Below are 12,526 nucleotides of genomic sequence, written 5' to 3' on the forward strand. Positions count from 1 at the left end.
GGATTGATTGGCAATTAATGAAAACTTAAAAGCCCAATTATATTAGGAAAACACCAATGTTCGTAGTATTGCTTTTTTTTTTGTGTGCGTCTGAAATACGATTTTGTCTTTTCTAGCTGTCATGGTAACTCAAACCGGAAAGAAGTGAGCCGCATTGGCTTATGCAGATGTGATGTCAACGGCGTACGTGCAAAGAGCCCATAGCACACTGCTGGTGGATGTTCAGTGCAACATGGAGCAGAAAGCTGAGGCAATTGCTTCAAAAAAAATAAATAAATCACTCACTGCCATATAAAACTAAGGCGCTTGTGATTCCACAACCTAGAGAAGAACCTCACTGAGCTTTGAACAGGATTGGTCAAAAATGATGTAAAGTTATAAAATGATGGAAAATCATTTAACTCTTGAATACAGTCAACAAAAATTATTATTTTGTGTGCAAGCTATAGTAAGTGTAATTGATTTAGACAAATATTCTTACCTTGACATTGAACAGTTTTGTTGATGTATTCAGAAGGAATCTTATCAACTCCTTTTGGTTGAGAAATGATCCAAATATGAGCGTCAGGAAGCAGATTTCCTTTGATCAGATTTGTTAGCAGCACATCCATTGATGCTGCTTCCTTCAAGTCTTTTAGTTCTTTGTTGCTTACAAAGTCAAGAGGAAGTTCGCATTCTTCCAGGCCATCAAGAATAATACATATCTTTTTCTTGTCATCTTTGGAAACATTAACTTTATTTCTTCTGAAAAAATCCTTCAGCAGAGATTTCATGCTTTGTTCTTCATCCTTCTTTGTATTCAAGTCTTTGAAATCAAGGGTCACTAAAGCTTTTATGTCTTTGTTGGAGTTTTTTTTTTCCCAGTCGGTCATGAACATTTTTGTTTGGAATGTTTTACCAACACCAGGGACTCCTTTCATCAGTACAGTTCGCACATTATTGGACAAATCAGGATGTTTCCGAGAATTATTGTTGGTAAATAAATCTTTGGGCGTGACTCGGTTCTTCTTCCCACTTTCAAACGTCACTATCTCAGAGAACTTCCGGTCATTTTTATGTTGACCCACCTCCTCAGAATTTTTTGTCTTCGGGTCATTTTGTCCATTGGGATCTCCTTCTGTAATTTTTAAATTAATTATATATGAACAACAAGCATAACCATAACATATTTAATAGACATGATTAACACTCTTCAGAATATATTTCCAGCAATAATCTACATTAATAACTCCTTTTTCCTCCTGTCATTCAGCCATCATCAACAATCAACATTAACATCAACATTAAGCATTAACGCATAGAAAAAATCTGTATTTCTTCTGGGCAACAATTTAAAATCTGCTAAAAAGTGATAAGATTCACTGAGTGTCACCCTGAGCAAATTATTATTACTTTACACTATGGACATTTTTGTCTTGAAACATCAACTATTGTCAGGTGTTAAGAAAATAAACTTAAAATAAGCTAGTTTTAAAAGCCTAACCCTATGTTCAATATTAGATAAAATTAATGGTGTTTCACGTAAGGAAATTCACTTCAAATTATATCCACGGTTCAATCAGCGTAATCTCTTATGTAGAATAGTTCTATTGAAACATATTACACTAAGTTGAATTAAATTAACTTAGCGTGTAGTTCTCTCTAATTTAGAACACAGCTAGTTTCTCTTTGGACTGAGCAGGCATTCACAGGGGGTCGTGGCTCTGTGTGAATTTAACCTTTTGACCACTTTGATAAGATTTAACAACTGGTGTAAAACAATCTGTTCCTGCCAACAGAGTAGAGCTTCCTCTTGGGACAGGGTCATAAAAACATCTGTCTTCATTCAAAAGAAAATAACACTTCTTTGATCTTAAAAACAGGTTTTTACTGGAACATTGTCAACTAGATTTAAATGAACTTAGCTAAGGACACTCCCCTAATTTGAATACAGCAGAGATGGGAAACACGCCCTAACTTTAAAAGTAATAGGACCCGGAACCTTAACTTCAGATCGCTCCGGTGTTACCCCTGATGCTGTCTCCGGGGAACGGTGTGTTGGTGAAATGGTTCCCCGTAACATTTGTCGTAGTGTGTGGATGTTTGTGGAGTGAGGTAAATATTGAATTGGATGCTGGTTTGTGATTTTATTGAGTTTTGTCAGTTTCATTAGTTGTTTGTCTAATAAATGTTGTTTATGTCTTGGACTTGAAAAACGTTTTGTCTTGTCTTTATGTTTCAGCTGATACAATGACGACATCAATGAATCCGGGCAGAAGAGAAAATAAAATGAGTCAAAAGATTTTAATTCTTCCTCTTCTGATAAAATTAACACAGGGCAGTAAAGATAAGACCTGACAAATACTGGATTAAGTATCACAAGATTTGAAGCCCTATAATTTAAGGAGAAAAAAAACAAGTTGGTCTTTTGGGAAGCAATTAGTTTTACTTTCCCGTGGAAATGTTCTCCTTAATGTACAAATAGAAACAACAGGAATATTTTGACAACAGCAGGGAACACACTAATCATTACTGCACCACACAAGCCCACATTAAAATAAGAACACCAACAAAAAAACAAGTAAACATTAATTTTTACATTATTAAAATATAATTTGACCCTGAGTGTTTATCTCTTAAAAATATTTATTCATTATTGTAAAGCCAATGGACAGCTGGACTTTAAAAAACATATTTTCAAGTCATACTCACCTGTGTTCGATGTCCCAGATGTTTCATATTGGTTGTCATTAGAAACACTGCAGAAACAGACAAGACATTTAACTGTTTTGATTCACATTTATTTAAACGGACATTTTTACGGATCATGTCTAAGTTAAAAGCATAGAGAGTAAAGTAATTTATTTGCTCTAGGATCAAATAAATAAATAATATAAATGTGACTTCATCACATTTATTTTAATTAATTAATGACATACATTTTAATGTATTAAAATTTTTAAATCAATTACTTTTTTTCATGGAAAGGTAGCAAAGCTATTAAAACCTAAAATACCATCTCAATGCAAAACATGTTGCAGCAAGCATAGATGTCCCCAATGCTAATGTCATCTTTCACAGTCCATATTTCTAAAGAAGTACATTTTCAAAGAAGTGAAATGAAGGATAAGGGGTTTTAATAAAACACTTTAAAGCTGAATGGGTATAATAGCACCTTGCAAAAAATCTGAATAGGTTAAATAACCTAAATAACAGATTTGAATATCAAAACAATAACAATCACTTGGCAACAAAAACTGTTTTTGCACTGAACATGTTTATTTTGTCAATCCAGACTTTTCAATAGACAAAATCGCAATGACTTCCGATTGACAAAACAACTTCCTGTCATCAATACGTTCTAGGAAGAGTGATGATAACAAATGTATAAAACAGCGAAATGCCAGTCAGAAGAACCTGACAACGACCCAACTATCTTTGATGTCCGACATGCTGCAACACCAGACAAAAGAAGAAAATTCTTGAATGCGTTGAAAAAAAACACAGACACTAGAACAGAAACTGATGTGGTTTAGTAATCACTGGATAGATGTACGCAGTGTGATTCAACACAGGAAGACATTTATAACCCAAAACAGTCAATCCAAACAGTTGAAAGAGAAACAAATGAAATAAATGTTGAAATAAAAGACACTTTTCATAAGTAACCTCTATTTTTATGTGAAATGAATCTTCAACACACGAGCAGTTAGGGTTAGGGTTAGCTTTTGCTAAACCACGAGCTTTTGCTAAACCACTTAACTAGGTTTTCTATAAATGTTGTCACAACCAAAATGGAAGCACTTTAAGCATTTTGCAGATTGATGGCTAATTTCTTGGCATGTCCCTAGGTGCATAATGCTGAAGGTCATATGTCTAATGCCCTGCTGTTGCTGTAAATTAGATTTGGTCTGATCAGAACTACCATTAGCAGATGCAGATATACCTAGTGAAAATTGTTGTCTTTTTTTTTTTTTTGCTGAGCAACAGTGGGTACAGATCAGTCTCTGAGTCTTGTCTTATGAGGTTATATATATGTCACTGTCAGATTTTGCCTCAGCAGAGGGGCAGAAGTGCATTAGATCTTTTCATCCATCAACTACCTGCCTGCCCAAGCCTGAAAGATAGATATAGAAAATAATTTCATTACTTACATTATTACTTACATTAATTCTACTACATTAAATTACACGTCATTATTATTGGCATATAATAGAGTAATTTGTGTTAGATGGACAAGGTGATGCTTTTTAACTTGAAAGAACTTCATGCTCTTTTTTACACTTATTTAGTCCCACTCTTCTTCAAAACTTATAATAAGTTCTTTTATTTATTTTTGTTAAATGACATAGGAATGATTTCAGTAAAACTTAAATAATAATCAAAAGTATAGTCTATTCTATAGAAATTGTTTAACAATTTAAAAAATAGTATCATTTATGTATTACTAATTGTCCTGTTTTTCTGGTCAGTCTTACCATTACATATAGACCTTCACTTTATTACGTAAAATATGTGTAAAAAATTCCAAAATTCTATTGACTATAAATTGCCAAAATAGCCTACACAGCTAAATAAATATGGGTAAAACACCTTACTTGGACTACATTTCATATACCTTATATTTGACTTACTTGCCATGAAGTTGCAATGTTGACAATCCACAATCATGCAGCGGGTCAGTGATTCCCTGGCCAGGATTGACCAGGGATGGCGGGGTTCATATTTTGGTATAATAAAACATTCACATGTCCACAGGCGAAATATTTAAAAGCTTATAGACCATCAAAGGGGACAAGTGTTTGGTTCCCAGTACAGCCGGTCAGAATACGGGTCTGGCAAGTTGTTGTATGTGATGGATAAAATATAACAACTGGCCAGCAGCTGCTATATTCCAGTATACAGCATACTAACACGGGACAGTATGCATTAATTTTTTTATAGTATGCTCTTTGTATTAAAATAATTTTCAAAAGCCTAAAAAGCTATGGACTATCTTTTGAGTAGAATTCAATAGCTATTGTACATTTTGCTGCTTTTTATTGTGTTTTACTAAGAAAATACATGAAATATAACCAGGGTGTCTTACCTTTGACCATCACTGTCAAAGTTTAAAGGTTCATCCTTGGATCTGTCACTTTTCAAATTCACTGAAGAAGAGATTGAAGTTTGGTGCTCAAGTGAGCTAGAAGACAAATAGAAAATGTTTTTATAAGACAAGATCAGTTTTCCTTTTAAAATATCATTTTTTATAAAGGATTAAATAAAATATCTGGTCTTGACAAATATCTCACCTCTAAAATGGTTTTAGAGCCAGGCTAAGAATTTATTTTTAAAACTTGGAGAATAAAGTCATAATATCATGAGAACATCATAATTTTGCAATAACATAATACTCGGTTTTTATTTAATAAAAAATTATTGAATTAAAGTAATTAAATACAGCAGATAAATAAATGATAGAGTGGATGACTTTTATATTTGATGATGCAGAAAATAATTTTTGTTTCTGCCAAAGCAACTCATTTGTTAACTTATTATGCTTCTAAATTACAAATAGCCCTAAATGCTATTAATGCAAACAACACTTGGTAGCAAAGAGCAACAGTTTTTTGATATTCATGTGTTTCGCATCATTGGAAAACTTAGAATCAGCTCTTTCAGATTCTGTAAACAACTCAAAATGTCTCCTGTTCAACTTGTTCATGGTTTTGTCGTGGCCGTTCGCATTTTCCAAACAGCATCAACTTTATCATTAGGATAGACAAAGAAAACAACAATAAGTACATTAAGGGACACATATTTTTAGATTCAGGCTGTATATATTAACATGTTGTGTTATTGTGAGGGCAATTTCAAATTAAGTGGTTCGTGATTGTTAGATGGGTTAAGTGATCCTTGGCCAGATAAGGTTTGAGAAATACTCACATAAGTAAATTGGGTAGTGTTTAATAAAACCAAGAACAAAACAAAAATAACTGGGTTAGTAAGGTTCAGCATGAAAGATTTTCTTTTGAAAAACAGCAGATTGGTCAAAACTAAACAAAAACCATATTATTCAATAATTTTTTTCTGTATTGTATATTCTTCAATCTGTAAATTTGTTTGCAAAATTTAACAAGAAGGTCAATTTAGATTAAATGACGAAATACGTATGAAATCTATTTTTTAACTAGTGTCACACAGTGTCTACAAACAAAATGAAGAATTTGTGGAAAATTATGTTTAGTTTAAAACTACTTTTAGGCAAATTGCTGCATGTGAGAGCAAAGTTTGCAGATTCAGAGAATGGAATTGTAAAAATGATAAATTTTCATTTTTACTTTTTTCTTTTGAAGACCTTTGTCAGAAAAGACGTAAAACAAAAAAGCTTCACTTACCTGCCACCTGGTATGATACCATCCTCTTCCTCAGACATGTTATTTTGGATCTCCTCACTTTTCAGTAGGGTTGTATTCTATCTGAAACATCTGAACTGTATGAAGGTCTTCTGATTGATGATCAAAGTTGGTTCCAACAGTTTGCAAAGTGTCTGCAAAAGAAAAGAGTTAATATTTAACAGCATCCACAATCACAATCAGAGCTGTACTAGTAAGCACTTTGGGATTGATATCTAAATCCAGGAACATTTCCTGTCATAAATCTTTCAGGACAGTCAATGATGATTGTAAACCTGTAAATCACTGTTAAGCTCAAAACTGCAATAACAAACCTATTTCTTATTGGAGTACAGGTAACATGTCTTCTGTATTCTCCTCCTAAGTATTCATTACCTTTTAGTTAACATCAAATTCACATCAAAGTGTATTATTCTGCACAACCCTTGTGCTGTAGCTGTATATTATTTTCTACTTTGCATTGTCTGAATGTTCTTTTTCTGTGTCAAATGATGATCAATAAACTCTGTTCTATTTCTTTACGTGTGTAATACAGTATATTGTTAAAGTAAATAGACATGTTCATAGTGGGTCTTTGTCTCCTACTTTTTCCAGAAACGTATAGAGACTGCACAGTTTCGGGAGACAAAATAATAAATTTAATTTTATTTATTTTTTGTTCCGGTAAGAATGAAACATCAATAATGAAATAAAATTATTGGACTTAGTCTCTTATAATTCTGGAGTAAAATGTAAATAAGAAGTAAACAATTAATAAGTAAACAGACTCTTTAAAAGTATTTTACTTTGAGGTATTCTTACTTTAAAAGCAAATCCAGAACAATGTAAAGAACACCAACTATACCAGACTGTATCTTTAAATTTACATCAAAAACTCACACCTTAAATCTTGTGAGATGTGACCAACTCAGATCCTGACAGCTTTTAATGTCTAAACACTGATTCTGTCCACATTTTCTGCCTCCATCTTGACATGGTTGTTCACTCCTACCTTTAACTTTCATTGTCTGAAATGGATTTAGCAGATCTAAATAGAGCTGCTTTTGAAACATTATAAATTAAACATTGATAAATGTTCTGATGTTAAACGCTGCCACAAGACAAAATGTTATCTTTCAATTGTTGCCTGTGTCTTATGACTGTTTTTATGATGTAAAGCACTTTGAACTGCCTTGTTGTTGAAATGTGCTATACAAGTAAACTTGATTAATTGATAATATTCAGCAGGTTGTTTTTCTCTCAGAACAAAGACGGTACTCTTATCTTTATGGAAAGAGACTATGCTTCATGATACGTGTCAATAAAATTATAGTATTAGAAAATACTGGGATAATAAATCCCCACAGATTTGTTAATCATTTCATAAGTAAATCACTACAATGATTTACTTATGAAATGATTTATTTACAGCATGTAAATAAGTTACCAGGTCAGACACTTTTTATTACAGTTTAGATTGTGGTGATTTTATTCTTTTGTGCTGAGTTTGCATGTGTAATATGACCTTGTCGTCTATCTAATTTACAGGAATTATCAGGAAAAAACTGTAGCAAGTTTTACATCCAATAAATAAAAATTTAATTTTGATTAAGTATGGAAAGCAATTGTAAGTATCTTTATAGTGATTGTTGTGTTTATGATATTCTATTTGGAGCTGGTTTCTTCCCCAGGTTCCAGTTTTGTCTCAGACTAATTGTGGTTGACAGTAGATTTGGTGTGAATTACAGTGGGGCAAAAAAGTATTTAGTCAGCCACCAATTGTGCAAGTTCTCCCACTTAAAAAGATGAGAGAGGCCTGTAATTTTCATCATAGATGTACCTCAACTATGAGAGACAAAAGGAGAAAAAAAAATCCAGAAAATCACATTTTCTGATTTTTAAAGAATTTATTTGCAAAATATGGTGGAAAATAAGTATTTGGTCAATAACAAAAGTTCATCTCAATACTTTGTTATATACCCTTTGTTGGCAATGACAGAGGTCAAACGTTTTCTGTAAGTCTTCACAAGGTTCTCACACACTGTTGCTGGTATTTTGGCCCATTCCTCCATGCAGATCTTCTCTAGAGCTGTGATGTTCTCGGGTTGTCGCTGGACAACACGGACTTTCAACTCCCTCCACAGATTTTCTATGGGGTTGACATCTGGAGACTGGCTAGGCCACTCCAGGACCTTGAAAGGCTTCTTACGAAGCCACTCCTTCGTTACCYGGGTGGTGTGTTTGGGATCATCGTCCTGCTGAAAGACCCAGCCACGTTTCACCTTCAATGCCCTTGTTGATGGAAGGAGGTTTTCACTCAAAATTTGACGATACGTGGCCCCATTCATTCTTTCCTTTACACGGATCAGTCGTCCTGGTCCCTTAGCAGAAAAACAGCCCTAAAGCATGATGTTTCCACCCCCATGCTTCACAGTAGGCATGGTGTTCTTTGGATGCAACTCAGCATTCATTCTCCTCCAAACACGATGAGTAGAGTTTTGACCAAAAAGTTCTACTTTGGTTTCATCTGACCATATGATATTCTCCCAGTCATCTTCTGGATCATCCAAATGCTCTCTAGCAAACTTGAGACGGGCCTTGACATGTACTGGCTTAAGCAGGGGGAACGTCTGGCACTGCAGGTTTGAGTCCCTGGCGGTGTAGTGTGTTACTGAGGGTAGCCTTTGTTACTTTGTTCCCAGCTCTCTGCAGGTCATTCACTAGGTTCCCCCGTGTGGTTCTGGATTTTTGCTCACCATTCTTGTGATCATTTTGACCCCATGGGGTGTGATCTTGCGTGGAGCCCCAGATCAAGGGAGATTATCAGTGGTCTTGTGTGTGTGTTCCATTTTCTAATAATTGATCCCACAGTTGGTTTCTTTACACCAAGCTGTTTACCTATTGCAGATTCAGTATTCCCAGCTAGGTGCAGGTTTATAATTTTGTTTCGGGTGTCCTTTGATAGCTCTCTAGTTTTGGCCATGGTGGAGTTTAGAGTGTGACTGTTTGAGGTTGTGGACAGGTGTGTTTTATACTGATAACGAGTTCAAATATGTGCCATTAATACAGGTAACAAGTGGAGGACAGAGGAGCCTCTTACAGAAGAAGTTACACGGCTGTGAGAGCCTGAAATCTTGCTTGTTTGTAGCTGACCAAATACTTATTTTCCACCATATTTTGCCAATAAATTCTTTAAAAATCAGAAAGTGTGATTTTCTGGATTTTTTTTCTCCTTTTGTCTCTCATAGTTGAGGTACATCTATGATGAAAATTACAGGCCTCTATCATCTTTTTAAGTGGGAGAACTTGCACAATTGGTGGCTGACTAAATACTTTTTTGCCCCACTGTATATACACTGCTCAAAAAAATAAAGGGAACACTTTAACATTTAAGTGAACACTGAAGTGTTCCCTTTATTTTTTTGAGCAGTATACATGACTGCCTCATAAGTTTTAGATAAATCAGTGAAATGTTTGTGGCTAATTAAGACACAAACCACTTTATTTTATGTCTGGAATTTACAAGGTGCAGGTAGTTTTATAGTAGACACTTCACTGCAGATATTTAGACAAACCACATTCACAAGATAATAAAACATTATCCAAGGATAGCTTCAATTTGAAAGAACACACACAGGCATGTTCCAAAATTTACATTTTTTTATTGCGCTCATTATCACTTCCAGATTTTTTTTTGTAGACATGACCCTGCACGTTTTAGTTTTACTTTTATACTGAAGCTTATATCCAGTTTTTTAGCTTCATTATTTCCCACAGTATTACAGGTTGTATTTTTATTTAATCCAATCTATTTTTGCTTAGATTTAATGCTAAACCTAAACCTATACAGTTTCCTAAGTACAAAAACATAATACTCCATCTTTCTTGACCGTTCTTTAGTTTTTCTTACTATACATGGTATATTGGAGCTAGTTGTGTGTTTGAAAGTATCTCCTTCTTTATTATTAGGAAGTTTTAACAAATCTCCCAAATTATTTCTTTACATAATAAAGCAACATAAAGCAAAAAAACAACATAGAAAACATGTGCACTTAATGTAAAATAATACAACATACACATACATAAGCTACTAAAACAAGAGCTAAAACTAAAATGTTTGCATTTATTTAATGCTACTGCTGGTTCTAAAGTCACTTACTCTTTGCAGTTTATGCATTTTTGCACATGTCCAGTTGCATGCATGCTTCTGCTGCAGCTGATCTCTAGGTGTCTGAAAGTGACTGAGGTGTTTCCTGCAGAAGAATTTCACCTTTGAACCCAAGAGAAACACTCTGCCCATTCATCATGAAGAATCAGGAACACACACTCGTTCAAACATACAGTCAGGAGAAAAGAGACCAGTGGGAACATGTGGGAATGAATACACTTCATTTAGGTTTTCCATGATGATTCATGAGATCGTGATGCCAATCAGTCTCCTAGAGCCTGAACCTTTGACCCCTGCAGCTGGAAGCAGCACATTTGGTTCTTGTTCTGAGTGATTACGTCTTTACAGTCCTTTCTTCCTTCACAGTGCTCCATATCCTCAAATTTTCCTCGCCACCCCCTAAATTTGTTCTAAAATATTCCAAGATTTTGCTGTATCTGACATGCGTCTTTCACTATGTGAATTATCTCCTTCTTAAAACAACGAATCTGAAACTGTGCTAAGAAATCTGATTTTTCCCTTTTCTTAGTTTGTCCAGTTGCCTTCCCTGATCCCAGTTTTAGTTTCTATCATTACCCACCGTATATCCTCGGCACACAGTTGGGGTTCTGGTGATTTTTGTTTTCCCTCCATTAAAGATGCCATAATTACTGAATTTAGATAACAGGTTTCAAACCAAAGTGATCAAAGATGGCAGCTTTTAGACGTGTCTCTACTTCAGCACAGCTGAATCAAATAATAAGGTAATCAGCAGGAATCTATAGACCACAAGAAGCTGCAAACTGATAATTTACAAAGTGAATATTTCCATCTATTTATAATTACAGTCAGTACTTAAGTACTGACTGTATATAAGTATATAAGTATAAGTATATAAGTATATACAGTTTTTAAGTATATACCAAACCACCAAAAATAATCAAATTCTCACCAGTGGATGTCAAAGCCAAGGCTCCATATCTGGATACTTTAGTAGACATGGCTAATGTCACTGAGGAAGAGTGATCGCTTCAGGAGGAGGAAACTTAAAGGGCTCTTTGTGTGTTTGAAGAACTCTGATGTCTGGACAGCATTTGGCCATATTCTGTTACTTTTCTTTTCTTTTTTGCATACTTTGACATAATAATAAGTGAGTTCTGGGCTGTTGTTTTTCGTGTGAGGTGTTAGAACCACCACTGTGTAGATTATATATGCTCTGTTGGTAAAGAGACTGAAGGGATAAGACAGATGAGGGAGACGCAGAGTGTGTGTGAACTTCATGTTAATCATGTGAAGTGATGAGAGGGTTGAGAGTTTTTATTGTGAAAGAGCTGGCCCGCTTTTTTTGAAAAGTCAGAGTGTGAAAAATACCTGACCTCGCTACTTAAAACTAATGGACTCATCCATTAAAGCCTTGTGAAAACACAGCCTAAGTGGAGGAGCATTAACTTCAGAGTAGGTTGGAATGCATGCATGTGTGTGTGCATGTGTGTGTGTGTGTGTGTGTGTGTGTGTGTGTGTGTGTGTGTGTGTGTGTGTGTGTGTGTGTGTGTGTGTGTGTGTGTGAGCAGCAACTGATTGTCAAAGTGATGGATGAGTGTTAGTGTATTGTATGTGTACAGTCGTGAGTGAGGGCCTGTGTGTGGATGGGTAAGGCTGTGTGTCTTTGGAGTTCAGTGTGTGGCAAAAAGATGAATTAGCCCGCAAGTTATTCAGTTATTTCCTGTTTTAATAAATCAGAGAGCAGTGTGGGGTCTCTCACAGGCCCACTGTGGTGCTACTGCACTCGCATTCAAACCCTCACAGCGACATCAATTGCTGTGGACAGCTGGGAAAAAAATTATTTCAGTTCACATCTTACTTGGTTAAATTAAACATTTGAACCTCAATTTATTATTTGGGCAACGTGGAACGTCATGAATAAAAGTTGAAAACCAGCCAAAGTAGAAAATAAAAAACAACTTGATAATTAAAATGTGATTGGCAATAAAAACAATGGAAACAATTGGCCCCTTTTTATTTT

This window comes from Poecilia reticulata, linkage group LG7, assembly GCF_000633615.1.
Source record: "Poecilia reticulata strain Guanapo linkage group LG7, Guppy_female_1.0+MT, whole genome shotgun sequence".
Lineage (NCBI taxonomy): Eukaryota > Metazoa > Chordata > Actinopteri > Cyprinodontiformes > Poeciliidae > Poecilia > Poecilia reticulata.